Genomic DNA, 17,412 nt, shown 5'->3' on the forward strand with positions numbered 1-17,412 from the left:
TAATTCTTTAAAAGTTTAGATTTTCCTAAGAAATTAGTAATAATTTATTGATCAACGTTTTTTTCAAATATTTGCTCTGATCAATATTATGGGAACATTTTCACTTAATTTAGGCAAATAATTAATCTGCAAAAAATAAACACTTAAAAATTATAATTTGGGCAAGGATCTTATATATATATATATATATATATATATATATATATATATATATATATATATATATATATATATATATATATATATATATATATATATATATATATATATATATATATATATATATATATATATATATATATATATATATATATATATATATATATATATATATATATATATATATATATATATATATATATATATGGTACATGTTTGAGTTTGTGTTTTGTGACGAATTAACCGGATCACCGAATTTGTCCTCATAAGAAAGGGTCATTTCTGCCAAATAGGGAGAAAGAAAATTTGCTTATACAATGAATCTGCGAAAATCAGTCTGAATATAACGATAAAATATATATCATTGACTTTAGTTAGTGTTTAATTTATACCGATCTATAATATATATAGTAGAATTAGGCTAAATTCGATTACGTTAGGCTAGGTGAACTTTCTGAGAAAGAGTAGGTGTAAAACTAAAAAAATATTACTCCATATAGAGTGAAAATAATTTATTAATCCATAGATGAAAATTTTAGAAAAGTTTCTTTTTTAGGTCAGTTGATTTAACCCATTCGATTTATTAAGCTCGAAATATGTGAAATATATATATATAAATAGTTGATATCTTCGTCAGACACTGGAGAATTTAGCTGGAGTAATGTCTTAGGCGTGATGTAGTGATTCGTTCGTTGCGACTCTCTTCCCCGCATTCCACAGACATTCTGACATTCTGTAAGGGGAAAAAATTATTATTATTAAAAATAGTTTTTATAAGAGGATATGATAATGAGATGCAATAAAATAGGTACAGCGTGCGTTTTAATACAATGTTTAGAAAGTAAAAGATGGTGGGTTTCGGAGAGAGAGCGGTGATCTTCCTTAGCACCGCCGTTCACATCGTTGTGCGATGAATATACTAATTTAATGCTTGTTGCCTTCTAGACTGAAATCGTAAAAGGAACGAAAGTAAATATTTAACTAAGATGCAGATGTTGCATGCAGGACATACATATATCAATATATATATATATATATATATATATATATATATATATATATATATATATATTGTGTGTGTGTGTATATATATATGTATATTATATATATATATATATATATATATATATATATATATATATATATATATATAAATAAATATATCAGTAACTGCAAGCAATAAGACATATTTAACGATGAGTTATTAACAGCGATGCTCCTACGCTGGTTATCGTCTTAATAGCATCGGAGTCAGCGGTGGCGGTGTCAGCAGCGTTGAGCGTCTCTTTTTTTTTTTTTTTTTTTTACCTCCAAAATTCACGCAAAAATGCGTGAAATTTGTATACATAATTATTTATACACTAGTTTTATTTTTGCTTCCAAATATTTACCGACAGTATCCCCCAAAAAGTGAGATTGCGTGTTGGTTTAAATAAAACTCGCATAGTTTATGATTTCTGTTTAGTAATTTACACTGCACACAGCATGAAAAACTTTAAGTAATGCTTTAATTTTTAAAGCGGTGGATGGGTAAGCCAGCGGAAGGCCTTGGTCACAAGATCAAAAGCTAACTTTGCTACACCTATGTAAGGACATGAATATAGGTAGAAAAAAATTATATGTTTCGAGGAACGCAGGCATTTATTCTTTCAAATGTTCCATTAAAACTGAAGGCATGCAAAACTGGTTATAGATTTCTTGAGTTTCCCGTAAATGTCGTAAGTTTTAATATTTTGGCTCAAGTGGCGAGTGTTAGAAAAATGATGTTCTTTAAATTATTTTGTTTATTGGTTGATGTCGTCCTCAAGATCCTTAAAGTGTACAACTGATGAATGTGTACACACACACACACACACACACACACACACACACACACACACACACACACACACACACACACACACACACACACACATACACATACACATACACACGCACACGCATATATGAAGCAGTTCATTCTCCAGTGTAGAATGAAAATATCAGTACAGAAAATAGAAATAATTTTAGTGGAAAATACTACTGACTGTTTCTCTTTCTGCGTATGAATACCGGACCGTGGTTTTGAATATATATATATATATATATATATATATATATATATATATATATATATATATATATATATATATATATATATATATATTTATATATATTATTATTATTAGTATTATTATTAAACAATGATGTACAATAAGCTATTTAATTGACTGATACTTAATGTTATAATCAATTTTTGCAGCAATTCAAAAGAATTAGTGTCAGATTTTGGCCTTGAGATCAGCGTGACACAAGACGTAAGTGAAGACGAAGACGCCAACGACGCTAAATTTTAGATTTCCACAGCTTCAATTTATAAAGAGACATTTCCTTGCGTGTCTCTCAGTATCAAATTTTCAGGACGTTAGTTTATGGTACTGCAATTGTTTGGTGAACTTGCGTGTTTGGTTACCTAATATTTTAACTTCATCGGTATCTTAGTAAATAGCTTCCTCTCCCTTGTCAAAAATAGGCCGAATGATTGATTCTGAGGTGGATACTAATGAACTCCAGCAAGATTTGGACAAATTTATGTCCAAATCCTGCTAAAAACTGGCAGATTCAGTTCAATTTGGACAAGAGTAATAACCCTCGAAGTTAATAACCCTTGAAGTTATTCGTAATATTCAGTAATAAACTATTTGCTGCAAAGAAATGTTTTAATATGAGTTAAGCGTCTATTGAGCCAAAAAAAATCTATATTCATGTTGCTTTTAATCTGATAGCCTGTCGACAGACTATCAAAAAAGTCGTATGCCTAAAGTAGGCAATATCCTAAATTCTCAGTTTTTGTGCACTGAGAGATACACTCATCTTACTCAAATTTTCAAAATGCATAATGCTAGTGATTATCTACTAGCATACAACTTAATGAACAGTCAGCGCTAAGACAAGTGAATTAGTATTTTACTCTACCATCAATGAATTCAGGAAATATGGCTATCAAATATTTGTTTTATCAAACGGAAAACTCAATGGAATCCGTACTGACATACCCGTTCTGAAATATGAGTAACAGTGATAAGGAATTTCACTGAAAAGCTATAACCATTACTTCAGGAGTTGAGAATTGTCGAGGTATTAGTAAAAGAGATTATCAAGAAAACAGGAGAACCCTTTTCCCTAATTGTGGGTGGCGCAGAGATCACTTATATTGGGGTCATAAAGTCTTCCCTTTGCCCTGGGGTTTTGATTTGTCATTTTTTTCTGTTTGCTATTTGATCTCTGGTGAGTGTTTGGAGGGGGTCAAGGGTAGCTAGTGCCTGGTGACGTGGAATTATGTTTTGTACGTTGGATAACATTGCAAAATCTTTTGTCCCCTTACTTTTTAATCTTCCTAGTAATTTTCCTAGTATTAAGTCTGTTTTTTGTCTATCTTTGCAATTTTTGTGGTGGCTTGTGACACGAAGGGAAATTTACAGAAAGCTCTAAAACAGGTGCCATTATTAAGATGATTTTGTTTACTTTCTTTGCCGCTGAAGAAGCTATATTATTGTTTAAAAGATATCCAGCCTGTGTGTGATAGAGGTTACTTTGAATAAAGATGCACAGTATCGTAGCTGGAACAATGCAAAGATAACCTTCACGTAGGAGACTGAGTGTGACCTGTTAATGCTTCAAGTCGTACCGAAACGTCATCATAAGTCTCAGCCTCCTATGTGCGGGATACTGGTGTTAATACTGTTTTACTGTCCTCTCCATTTCTATGCTCTGGTTGGTAGCGGTTAGTTTGTTCGCCCCATATCTATCACGTGGAAAGTAACGGGTAGTTTGTTATACACCCCAGTTCTGTCCCGTGAATCGTAACGGCTAGTTTGTTATACACCCCAGTTCTGTCCCGTGAATCGTAACGGCTAGTTTTTCCACCCCATATCAATCCTGTGACTTGTTGTGGCTAAACCCATCCTGGGGAGGGTAGCGGGTAGATTTTTGTGCAACCCACATTAACGTTTGGATAGTAGCGGCTAGTTTATTGTGCAACCCATATCCATTCTGTGGAAAGTAGCTGGTAATATACTGAACAAGCCATGTCCATCAAGTAGATGGTAAAAGCAAGTATATATTGCATCTTACGTCCATCCTGTAGTTGATAGCGCAAGATAATATGGGTATACAAAATGTCCAAGAACTAAGCTCGAAAGGAGATAACAGGAGTACATTTAAGTATATATTATTTACAAGCAAGTTTAGTATGCCTGTTCCAGAACTGTGAGAAAAATAATTGTCGCAAGTTTGTTGACGTTGAACAACCAACGGGACCTGTTGTGAAAAAAAAAACACAAACAATCCTTTATTTGTACGACGTTTCACTTAACACTGGCCTTTTATCATTTAAACTGGTGAAACGTTGTACAAATAAAGGATTCCTCTATATTCATGAAATTTTCACCCCCTCTCTACGTACTGCTATGGTCTCCCCAACTGACTCGTCCCTGATACTCCCAGAAGATCCTGATCACTCTGCCAGTCTCCTTACCTTACCACGCATTACCCCTCACTGCCCTTCCTGGGAGGGGCTTCTCCCTCTCTTCTCCCCCCTCCGAGGGGAAATGTAACGCTCCCTCCGCGTCTGCAAGTAGCTTTTCCCCTCATCCCTAGATCACGACTGCTGCTGTTGCTGCTGCCCGTGCCTTATCCCCTTGTTGCTGTTGGCTCCTAAGAATGGCTCCTCTCGTGTCCCTGCACAAGATGGCCCCTCCTCCACCCATTCAAATGAGAGTTAAACAAGATCAATGAAAATAAATTAATGTAATGAAGACTTCAGTTGGATTATTTTTAGAATGCAATTAATTTTAAAGTTTAACTCAAAAGCACATTTCATTTCCAGTTCAGAGAATCATTTTTAGTGCATCTTTGGCCGAAGAAAAGGATGAACTACTTGCCCACTCAGAGTGCACTCACAGAATGACTCTTATGGGCCCAATATTTACCCATGAATGTAAATAATCACAGCTCGGTACAGGGCCACACACACAGTACAGAGAGCGCAACTTTATTAAAAAAAACTACACCTCAACAAACATGCCTCATATTCTTGTATACTACAGAACCACAAAATTTTCACGATAAACTGGTGGGGCTGTAATTATTATCTGGCGACTTGCTTAAAGCGTATTTTATAAATGGTTTAAAAAACCGACAGGCTGTTGAGTGAGATACTTGAACAACACTTTTATCAAAACTGATGGACTGAACTTATCGACTTCCGGCTGCCCTTGTGTGAGAATTACAAGCTTACGCTACCACAAATATCACTGGGTACTATGACTTGTACTATAGAACAAGCCTTATTATATATCGGGCTTTGAACCTGAGGTATATAATTCTGAATAAACTAACTCACCAATCACATTTTCAGATATCAGCTTTCTTAAAACCCCATTAATTTTTTTTTCTTGTTTAGTAAGGATGGTCGTTTAAACATCATGAAAAGCCTTGATGGATAATCCGTAGCCACTTTTAATTACGACTCTGTCGTCTGCTTTCCTTATTCTCAACTCTACTGAAACAGCATTGGAGAATCCTTACTATTTTTTTTTATTTGTTGCAATAATTCGGCTGTCTCGAAATTGTTGTTTCTTATCAAGGTCGCTAAAGTTAGTCATTCACAATGGTCTTAATGACAATTTTATTACAGACTTGTCATCCTCTCCCATGTTCTGCTTTACTAATTGTTTCAACCCAAGTATGTTTTTCATTAAGGTGCTGCATTGATTCCTGTGAAGGACTTTTCATCCAAGAAATCTAGGGTAGCCTTCTCTTCCTTGGATCTAATGAATTACCTCCCATTCCTCAGGTGTTGTTGTCACTCCTACACGGTGTTAATAACACCCGAGAATGGAAGGTAATAAATTAGCAAATGAATTTAATAATAATAATGATAACTCCTCATCAGCTGTGTCTCTTCTGCATCTTCATTCAGTTCTAGATTCAAGATTATCCTACACCTGTAGCCTTGTATTTGTATTAATCTGTTGACTTAAATTTAGAATTTTTGTTTACATTTCATAAGACGACAGAAAAAAAAATACAAAATAAGCTTTTAACTGATCCATGGAAGAGGAAGGTAGCTTCAATTTCTTAAATGAAGAGGCCTTCACAGGCGTCAAGGAACTCCTCCTGAAGGATCAAAGGAGTAGTCAAAGTATTCTAGCATAATGTTTTTCCTATTATAACCTACATACCGTAGGTTTTACATGGAAACTTAATTTTACCAAACTAGTTTAAAAATTAACGTGCTATATATTCCTAAGTTTGCCGATAAAATTAATTTTAAGTGTTTCATATCTCATACAAGGAATTTTTTATTTATTTATTTTTTAAATTAATAAATGCATTTAGACTAAAAGACTCGCAGTATCATGGCTTGAACATTTCACTACAATATCTCGATAAGGAAAGCAACCTTGTGACCTCTCCTAAGTGAAGATTTTGGGTAAATCAGATGCATTTCTCAGCAACAGTCCACTGTCTACAGTTTGCATTATTGTTCAGAAATTTAAAAAGTATCCAAATCCTTAGGCGAAAACGGCAAACACATTTCAAACCAGTTTCTATGTAATATTTATTGCGGAACCGTAATCCTCCACTTTTATAAAATGTATTCGATGTTAATGAAGAATGTGTAAACATATCCCATGTCTAGTACATGTCCTGTCTATAAGGTCCTTCATACGCACCAATAAGGAAAGTCAAGAGATAAGTTAAAAAATACAATAAGTTCCATCGGCAGAATTCATTGTACTCGTCAGTAAGAAAATACTTAAAGTATATCAACACACATTCTGTGTTCTGTGTGAATAAATCCATCAAAGACATAGAGAAATTCAAGATGTTTGTCCACACACCATACGTCCAGCCTGAAGAATCCATCAGACCCTTCAGCATACTAGCTCAAGAAGTATATCCACGCATACTCCAGATCTAGTCTAAAGAATTAAACCCATCAGTAGGGAAATTTAAAAAGTATGTCTATGCATACCCCATGTCCAGTCTGCAGAGTCCATCATACCTATCAATAAGCATACCCGAGACGCCCGAGTCTGCTGTCTGCAGAGCCAAGATTATCTGCCTTGACTTACAGTCCAGACCAGTGATCCTCTAAGTCATCCCAAGTGTATCCTAACATTGAATTTCCTCCCACTGCTGCCTCGCCTCCTCCATTAATATCATCAATAATAGTCCTTAACAACGATATGAAATCCTCCAGCCATCGAAGGCACACAGTAGTTGAATCCTAAGACCTGGCCTAATGGAACTGCTGAAGCTCAAGAGACCGGGTTCCAGTGTACACGACGCCTCCCTCCCTGCCCGATGCCTGCTTGCTATCTACCTCTCTTGCTCTCTACCTCTCTCTTGTTCTCTCTCCCCTACATCTTTACTGCTGCTCACCGGTTGTACACTTGTAAAATTTCCTGCTGCACAGTTCTTATTTCTGGTACAGACTGACCATCTCCACGAGAAGTCTCTCTATCTCTGTCTATCTATCTCAGCGTTTATTATTTGTTTCCCTTTTGAAAACAAAACTTTTTTCGCTTTTCTTTTTTAACTAAAAAGCTACCACGAGTTTAGAAGGAACGTACAAAGACTGAAGCGAATGGAGAGTAAGTTAACATAGGAGGGAGAATTGAGCGCTGTCAAGAGAAAAGCAATAATCCCCCTCCATACTTGCACCGTCCAGGGGCAAGGTCACCTTTTTTTTTTTTTTTTTTTTTGCATTTTGTTGTGACACACTGAGCCGTGACGTAACTGGTGAAGCAGAGGGGAGCTTTGTGTATTGCGGGAACACCTTTAAGCGCCCTCGGATTTCAGTCAGGTAGTGAGACTGGCTTGTTATTATGGTGTGGTGGATCGAGTCTCCACCAATTCTTGCGTTGACTGACCCACTCTAATAATACAGCGCGTGATAATAATAATAATAATATAATAATTATAATAATGCAGAACGTGATGATGATAATAATGACAAAAACAATAATATTTTTATTAATTATTATTATTATTATTATGAGCTTTGGGAAACGTTTGTCAATTACGAGCAAGTGGTTTTGGGATGCATATTCGATGTGTATAATTACATATATATGCATATATGATGATTTTTAGCATATGTATATTGAAGTGTGCATAAAGTGTATCGCACACAGTCGTAGATCCCTAGAGATCTCAGTAGATAAATATTTGCATTATTAACAGTGTATAGATCCCATATATTGCAATCAATGTAAATCAAATATTTAATGTACTTTAGCAGTTTCCTCATTTTTTTTTTTTTTTTCAAGACTTTTGGACGTTTAAAAAAAAAATTCATATCCCATTGATTTGTACCCAATGGAAATCTTATCTAGGGACGGGTAATGTTCGTTTTTTTTTTTTTTTTTATTTATTGCTTTTTTTGTAATGGATGTTTTCAATGCAAATCAAAAAAAATTGTTGTGGTTAAATGAATTATAAAATAAATTACGTGAAAATACATACGATTTAAAGATGGACCCATAAAGATGTATAATTCTCGTATATTATGGCCTTGGGAAAGCGCTAAAACCGCAGATCAAACAGCAATCGGGTTCGGTCCATGAGAGGGGGAGAGGTATCAACAGTTCCTTGGATCAAGAACCCTTCTCCAGCATCAAGACAAATCTTTCATAAACTTTGTTAGAGTCTGTACTTAGGTTAGTTTCAATACCCGAGGAGGAATCTTGATCCAAGGCACTGGAGCTGCCTTTCCTTACATCAAACCCGATTGTCTCCAATTGCCCCTCAGGCGTTGTATGGTCCCTACGGGCTTAGCGTTTCTCCATGAAAATTATTGAAGCAGAAACGACTCGTAATGTCCTCAGTAAGACGAAACGAAGAGGAAATATGAGTAATAGCAGAGAAAGGTTCAATTAAAACAACGTTTCGCTCAGGCAGAGCTTTAATACAATGACTTAACAAAGGTCTCCTTGAGCGAGACCTTGAGCGTTGTAATAATAATGACTCTGTCAATATGTTCGTTTTGCCTGTTCTTGTCGGCACACAGCTGCTTCTAGCGAAGGAAAGACACGAAGAAACGTTGCAGAACAAACTTTTGTCACAACATTTCTCTCTGTGTAGAGCTTAAGTCAGAGCGAACCCTGATCCTATTAAAAAAAAAGCTGCTTCTGCGCCGTGTGTCTTTTGTTTCTTTGCTAACAAGACAAACTTTATGCAGTACAGTATACAACTGACAGAATAAATTAACAACTATTAACTTCTTTATTAAAAGTCCTTTGTTATGCTGAGCATTTCGTCCATTTCGATTATTTCGTGGGTGTGGGTGGCTGTGACTTGGACCTGCCTAGCATAGACCAGTAGGCCTGCTGCAGTGCCCCTTTCATATTACTTTCTTAAAATATTTTTTTTAATTGGTTTTGTTTACCAGAATATAATGGTTTACAATCTTTGACATTATATATAAGAATTTGGTTTATAATTTATGGCATAATGAGCATTAGTTAAAATTTGGAACAATGTTGTGGGATGTACGCCATTTGTGGCCCTGGAGGGCGAGATGCTGGCGGGGTGGGACCGTGTTGCGTCTTGGCGGAGAGCGGGGTAGATGGGGAGGAAGGAGGAGGTGGAGGAGGAGGGGGCGGACGAAGAGGAAGGAGGAGGAGGATGAGGAGGAGGGGGCGGCCATCTTGTTGCCAAGTCACTGGTAGGGAAAACTGGGTGTTCTCCTGTGGGTGAATAAGTCATCACCACCGCTACCCCGTCACATTCTTCTCCCTCTTTCACGCTCCCTTGTTCATCTCCCTCCCTCACACACACACACACATACACCCTTGTCCTCCCTCCTTCAAACACTTCTTGTTCTTCCTTCCTCGCACACGCACTTCTCCCTCAATCCCTCCCTCGCACACTCTTGGTTTCCTACCCGTCTTTCCTCCCCGTCACACATCCTTTCTTATTTCCCTCTTCTCTCCTCTGCAATTCTTGTTAACATTAACAAGCCTGTCAGCGGAATTATTGTGCCTGCCAACTGCTTTGTCATGCCTGCCACCTCTGCCGTCAGTCTGCCAATTGCATTATCATGACTGCCACCTCTACCGTCAGTCTGCCAACTGCAATACTACCAAGCCTGCCATCTGCATTATCAAGCCTACCAACTGCATTATCGAGCCTGCCAACTGCATTATCAAGCCTGCCAATTGCATTATCAAGCCTGCCAACTGCATTACGAGATTAATTATGATATCGTGTCACCATCAAGTAAATTATAGCAACCATGTTGAGTTGTGCATAAGAATTAACAACTGAGGGTCTATATTATTCACTGAATTGCTCGCCATTCCAATGGTACTAAAGTTAACTTATCGCACTGAAATTGACTTCTTGAGCATTGTTGATTCTATGTCATTACTAAATACACTTGACTCACGTAATGACTTGAATAACACACACACACACACACACACACACACACACACACACACACACACACACACACACACACACACACACACACACACACACACACACACACACACACACATATATATATATATATATATATATATATATATATATATATGTATATATATATGTATATATATATGTATATATGTATATATATATGTATATACAGTGAATAATAGATAAGACTTGCGATTTTGGCTTAAATAAGAACGCTCTTCTTGCCGAAAAAGGCAAGCGAAAATTTGTGTATGCAATAATTTCGAAAAAAATAATTTTGAACCTAACGAAAAAAATATATTTCATTGTGTTTGTTTATTAAATTATTGTAAACGTAACTAAAACATATTTAGTTGGATTAGAGTAAATTAAATTGCACTTGTTATATTAAGGTTAGGTAAATTTTCTAAGGTTCTTTTGGTACAAAATTATTAATCTTTACATTAAAATAAATGAGAAAATATATCTTTAAACGTATAAGAAAATTTTTTAGAAAGGATTTCATTTTAAACGAGTTCTTGCTAACTGACCAGTTTTACCTATTAGGCACCACCCACCCACCCTCCCATCCACCTATACACACACACACACACACAATATATACATTATAATATATATATATATATATATATATATATATATATATATATATATATATATATATATATATATATATATATATATATCGTGCCGAATAGGCAGAACTTGCGATCTTGGCTTAAATAGCAACGCTCATCTTGCCATATAGGACAAGTGAAAATTTGTGTATGCAATAATTTAGCCAAAATCATTCTGAACCAAACGAACAAAATATATTTCACTGTGTTTGTTTAGTATTAAATTATTGTAAACAAATCTAAAATATATTTAGTTGGGTTAGGCTAAAATAAATTGCGCTTGTTATAATAAGGTTAGGTAAGTTTTCTAAGTTCCTTTTTGTGCAAAATTATAAACTTTTACATCATCATTAATGAAAAAAATATATCTTTAAACGTATAAGAGAAAATTTTAGAAAGGACTTAATTTTAAATGAGCTCTTGCTAATTGACCAGTTTTACATATTCGGCACGACATATATATATATATATATATATATATATATATATATATATATATATATATATATATATATATATATATATATATATATATATATATGCATGAATGTGGTGTAAGATGTCAGAACCAAGAAAGAGGTTCGCTACGACGTTGGTAGATTAATAATAGTTCAACAATAGCTTCAGTTAATGCGATTCCAGCATAGTCCAGGAGAGGGTGGGGGGATGGGGTAATAGAGCGGGGGGTTGTGGCTGGGAGGCGTGACGTGGGGAGAGGTTTTGAGAGGGAGAGGGGGAAGAGAGGGGAGGAGGGAGAATGGCTAGGGGTAAGGGGGGGGGGGAGAATTTCTGAGGCTCCTAGAGGCTGATAATGAGGTGTCTCCTAATCTGATTATCGTTGCCATCCCGGACCGTCCAGAGGAGATAGAGGGAACGGAAAGCTGCTGTGGAAGAAGAGAGGAGGAAGAAAGGAAGGGTAAAAAACAGGGCAATGGAAAAGGTCAAAAAACAGATGAAAAAGGTCAAGAAACAGGTGAAAAAGTTCAAGAAACATGAAAAGGGTCAAGAAACAGGTGAAAAAGGTCAAGAAACAGATGAAAAAGGGAAGGATTTCAATAAGTCACAGTCTAGGGTTTAAGGCATTTATTGAGATGAAATTTATTTACATGCTTTCCAGTATATTTTATCAGTGATATACAAGACTATGGAAGACTAACCTGCAGGAAAAGTGAAGTGTAAAAGATCACAGTTTCGCAGGTGTTCGAAACTAAAAATTATGATAATGACTTTTTTCCGCCTCTTACTTTCACTTAAGTCACTGTCAATGCCAATTATAATACAAATCATTCAGGTAATTATTTGGAAACTTTCAAAAATTCTTTCGCAACTCTTTACCTTCCCCTTAACTTTAACAATAAAACTATGACATCCCAGAAGTGGCTTAAATTTTGGAGCTGAAGAGACAAACACTAGACTAGGGACAAGATGCATTGAAAAGGGATCCTTCACCAGGCGGGTTATATTAGGGCATACACACTGTATCTCTGTATCAGATGCTGACAGCCGACGAACGATGAATCAAACACTAGAATTTGAGACAGGCATTTTACCCGCTGTGCTGTAGGGTTTTACCAAGTCTCTTGAAGCCCTAAAACAATACAATACGGTACAATACAATATACTTCATTTCTTTTCTGCAGTTTACAAATCGTAGTTTACAATTAGTAAAATATTGTTAAGCACACAAGAAAGCCACTAGCAAGCGGTGTAATGCTGTCAAAAAGCCTTCCCCTTTTGTGTCTTTGACTGGCAACGTATTGATGTTGACTCACTTCTTTCTCTCACTCTCATCACCGCGGGGCGTGTTGTGTCAAGACTCACTTCAACCACACATCAATTTCCTGATACTTTTTACCCAGGTTGGTTATTGAGCTCCCAGCAGGGAAATAATTTCCCCATTTCAAAATTATTTAATTTCTCTTTTGAGAAGAAAATCTGTAGTGGAATTGTCGCCACTCATTGGTCCCGTCTCACACATGTAGATGAAATAATATAACATTATTTTCAGGTCACTCAAGTCATAAATTTCTTCTTCTCGGGAGAAAAGATACCGATATAAAAAAAAATAATTGAGTCAAGGCGTATTGTACGATAATTACTTTTAGCGCAACTCATAATTACTTTGATAATAACTTTGATAATTTGAGCATAACACATCTTTAATAATTTACTTTATTCTCAGTAACGAAATAATTTTCGTAATCTGTGTGATAATTTTTTAAATCGGGAGCTGAATGAAACACTGAAGACTGGACACCACGGGCGGAGATTTGTTCTTGCAACTACAAAGAGGGAATAGCAGAAAGGTGATAATAAATACTACGAAAAAGATAATGGGAAATAGGTCGTAAATTGGTAGTCACAAAGAGATAACTTTACACATCTCTTTGGACAGGAGAAACATGAACCTAGGCAGCCCCTGAGCCAGTAGTTCCTTTCCCTCGATTGATGGACAACACAAACTTGACATTGAGTTTTCTGTGCTGGTGAAGGACAAGAAGAGACATGATCACTACAGTAAAGATACTAAGGAACATAGACAATATTGCCAGATTTCATAGAGAGAAACAGAGAGAGAAACAGAGAGAGAAACAGACAGAGAAACAGACAGATAGAGAGTGAGACCAAGACGAGGTGACACAAATGAAATCTGAAAAAAAATGCGAGTCAGACAAACGCTACAAAGTAATGTTGCAGCGTTAAACCAACAGAGAAGTGTAGTGAACTTAAATTGGAAATATGCCCAAAGCTATTCCCTGGTTTCAAAATAAATGCGACAGAAATGTCCAGTTAGGTATTTTATAAAGTTCCTCTATTTGGTGTAATTTTTGTAAATGCGATTGAAAAAGTCCATTCAAAATTGAATAGCACGTGGAAAGGCCTGCACTGTACTCGGCCTTCATTTTCAGACGCTGTTTTAAGTCGCATTTACAAACAAAAAAAGTCACTATGTGGAGGACGATTACAAGAGATTTTAATGAATCCCGTCCACCTGCCTGAAGAAAAGAACTCTGAGAATCGCGAACAAATAAAAGCTTAAAGACAGACTTTACCATTTGACCAAAATGCCAAACCTGCCAAAACAATAGAGATTTATACCCCTGTTAGTGTTCCTATTGTTTACAAAGTCACTGAATCCCTTGAGACTTGGTTCCTTCAGAATACGACATTTACGATACACTGCTTGAGGGATTTACAAGAATCCCTGCAAGATTCCATTGTTTGCATGTCAGTCTATATAGGCGAGAACCAACAATATTAACAATAATAGACCAAAGCAACAATCACTGTTTATATAACATACACCAAGTCATAAATGTCAAGAAGCCACAGCTCAACCAATACCAAAGCATTTTTTGAGCGTTCGGTAGTAAACGCACTCTCCAGGGTGCTTGTTACGATACAATAAAAGCAGCGCTGCCAGACGTAAGCCACATGTTATTTTTCTCGTCTATATCGGTTAATTATACGCAAACATAAGTAAATGTGCATTAACTTATCTAAAGTGACCTAACCTAACCTAGAATAAATGGTAAACATTCGTTGTATGCTAAATAAGACCTGAACTGAACGAACGGCAAATCAGCCAAAATAGACACGCTGGAGAAAATGTCATACAATAGAACAAGCGATTTCAATAGACTTCACCAGTTGTAGCCACACACTCTACATAAGAGTTATGAACCTCACATGATAAGACTCACGAATATATTGTGTAATCTCTTCACTTGACATTATCTCAGTCTGCTAACTTCGGAAGATACAGTATTTTCTGTAAACTCTAGAAAAATTATCCAATTAAACGTCTATTAACTGAATTATAAACTCTGTACACTGTGTTATTGACAAATATATACACATACGCGAATGTGTGTGTATAATAAATATATATATATATATATATATATATATATATATATATATATATATATAATGTACCGAATAGGTAAAACTGGTCAATTAGCAAGAAATCATTTAAAATTAAGCCCTTTCAAAATTTTCTCTTTTACGTTTAAAGATATATATTTTTTCATTTACGTTAATGTAAAAAATAATAATTTTGTACCAAAAGAACCTTAGAAAACTTACCTAACCTCATTATAATAACAGCAATTTAATTTAGCCTAATTCAACTAAGTAAATTTTTGATATGTTGACAATGATTTAATAATAAACAAACACAATGAAATACATTTTTTCCTAAGGTTCAGAATGTTTTTTTTTTTGCGAAATTATTGCATACACAAATTTTCGCTTGCCTTATTCGGCAAGAAGAGCGTAGCCATTTAAGCCAAAATAGCAAGTTTTACCTATTCGTCACGACATATATATATATATATATATATATATATATATATATATATATATATATATATATATATATATTATAAAATGTTTGTGTGATTCGAAATTGCTGAAAATATTACTTTCAAAAAATCCGGTTTGAAAAGTCTCACTTCCTTGTCTTTGATAATTATCTACCCATTATTTCAACTCCAGCAAAAATTGCCTCTCTTCTTGACAACTGAGCGTTATTTACTTCTCGGAGGACGAGAAATGAGGACTAATTGTACAAGAAATGAACTCGCACGATGCCAAGTGTGGGAAGAAAACTGTGCTGGTCAGATAATGACTGGCTAGTTCACTTGTTGGATTTCGATATGTAGCTGTATTGATGGGAAATGTGAGATACTTTCACAGATACCCAGTCACATACCCAGAGAGATACCCAACCGAGATGTCAGTTAAGTTTACAAGATATGTATGGCAACTTTATGGATCAATTTTGGTGGTTAGAATTTGATGTTGAAGATTTCACATCAGTTAAAATAATCGGGAAATATACCACATTATTTTTGTCACTGAGTTATCATTAGTTTCGCAAAATTTAATGGAATGCTTATCAACACTTTTGGATTTCACCTAATTTTCCCAGTTTCCAATTTTTAAAATTGCAATTCCATACCTGTATTAAATTAGAAAAAGCGAACAAGAGGTTCCTTTTTTTTTCTACACCGTTCAACGTACAGGTTAAGAGCTGTTGTTTTGTTTCAGCTTATTTCAAAATCAAGGCCAATCTAAAATTAAGAAGCACCTATCAAGACGGGTACCTTGATGCCCATGAAAGACCTTCTGTCTAAAGAACTGAGAGTTACATTTCCCTTCCATTAACTAAGAATTATATGACATTCATAGGTCTGGCATTTCCCTATTAATGCGATATAATAATAATAATAATAATAATAATAATAATAATAATAATTGCAAACACTCATGATGTCACCAACAAGACGTTAATAACACTCAGGTATCTATTTACTGCTAAGTGATCAGAGGCAAGAAGTGTGTGGTAACATGCACACAAAGCCTACCAGTTCCAGAATTGAACCCAGTTTCTCCGGTTTTGAGCCGATGGGGCTACCCTGGACCTCAGCGAATAGTTCCTACTATCATTCAGCAGTTGGGGTGACCCACTTAGGGATCTTTTGTACGCTATGGTTTAAAGATTATATTGAATTTTGAATTAGAAATTGAGAGGCAACTATTTCGGTCCTCGATACTTACTAAAATATTTTTTATTCGTGATACAGTGAAAGACTCAATTTAATGTCACTTTACGTACCATGTAATTTAGTTTTTACCTGGGAAAAGTCCTGCGAAAATTCAAATATAAAAAAAAATGAGAATGTCAAAGACCCTATAATTGTGCATAAGATTTGTGGATATAACAGAGAGGGTATTGAAAAGTGAAAAGAGAGTATGTAACATGTGTTGTGGCGTTTATTCTCCAGACTTCACCTGTCTCTCACCTCGCCTCACCTACACCTCGCCTCACCTACACCTCACCTCACCTACACCTCACCTCACCTACACCTCACCTCACCTACACCTCGCCTCACCTACACCTCGCCTCACCTACACCTCGCCTCACCTACACCTCGCCTACACTTCGCCTCACTTACACCTCGCCTCGCCTACACCTCGCCTCGCCTACACCTCGCCTCGCCTACGCCTCGCCTCGCCTACACCTCGCCTCGCCTACACCTCGCCTCGCCTACACCTCGCCTCGCCTACACCTCGCCTCGCCTACACCTCGCCTCACCTACGCACTACCTCCCTCTCACCCTGCCTCCACAGCTGACATGAAAGGAGAAAAGAG

The 17,412-nt window shown here is 36.0% G+C and overlaps 1 long non-coding RNA gene across 1 annotated transcript in view; it reads right to left on the bottom strand.

Moving 5' to 3' along the window:
• Positions 1 to 376: 376 nt before the first annotated feature.
• Positions 377 to 17,412, bottom strand: part of LOC128694488 (uncharacterized) — a 138,839-nt gene continuing 121,803 nt past the window's right edge. Inside the window, exon 4 of the long non-coding RNA XR_008407856.2 lies at positions 377 to 892. This is a non-coding gene — a long non-coding RNA (uncharacterized lncRNA). The remainder of the gene's footprint in view (positions 893 to 17,412) is intronic.

This window comes from Cherax quadricarinatus, chromosome 60 (genome assembly GCF_038502225.1).
Source record: "Cherax quadricarinatus isolate ZL_2023a chromosome 60, ASM3850222v1, whole genome shotgun sequence".
In the NCBI taxonomy this organism is placed as follows: Eukaryota; Metazoa; Arthropoda; class Malacostraca; order Decapoda; family Parastacidae; genus Cherax; species Cherax quadricarinatus.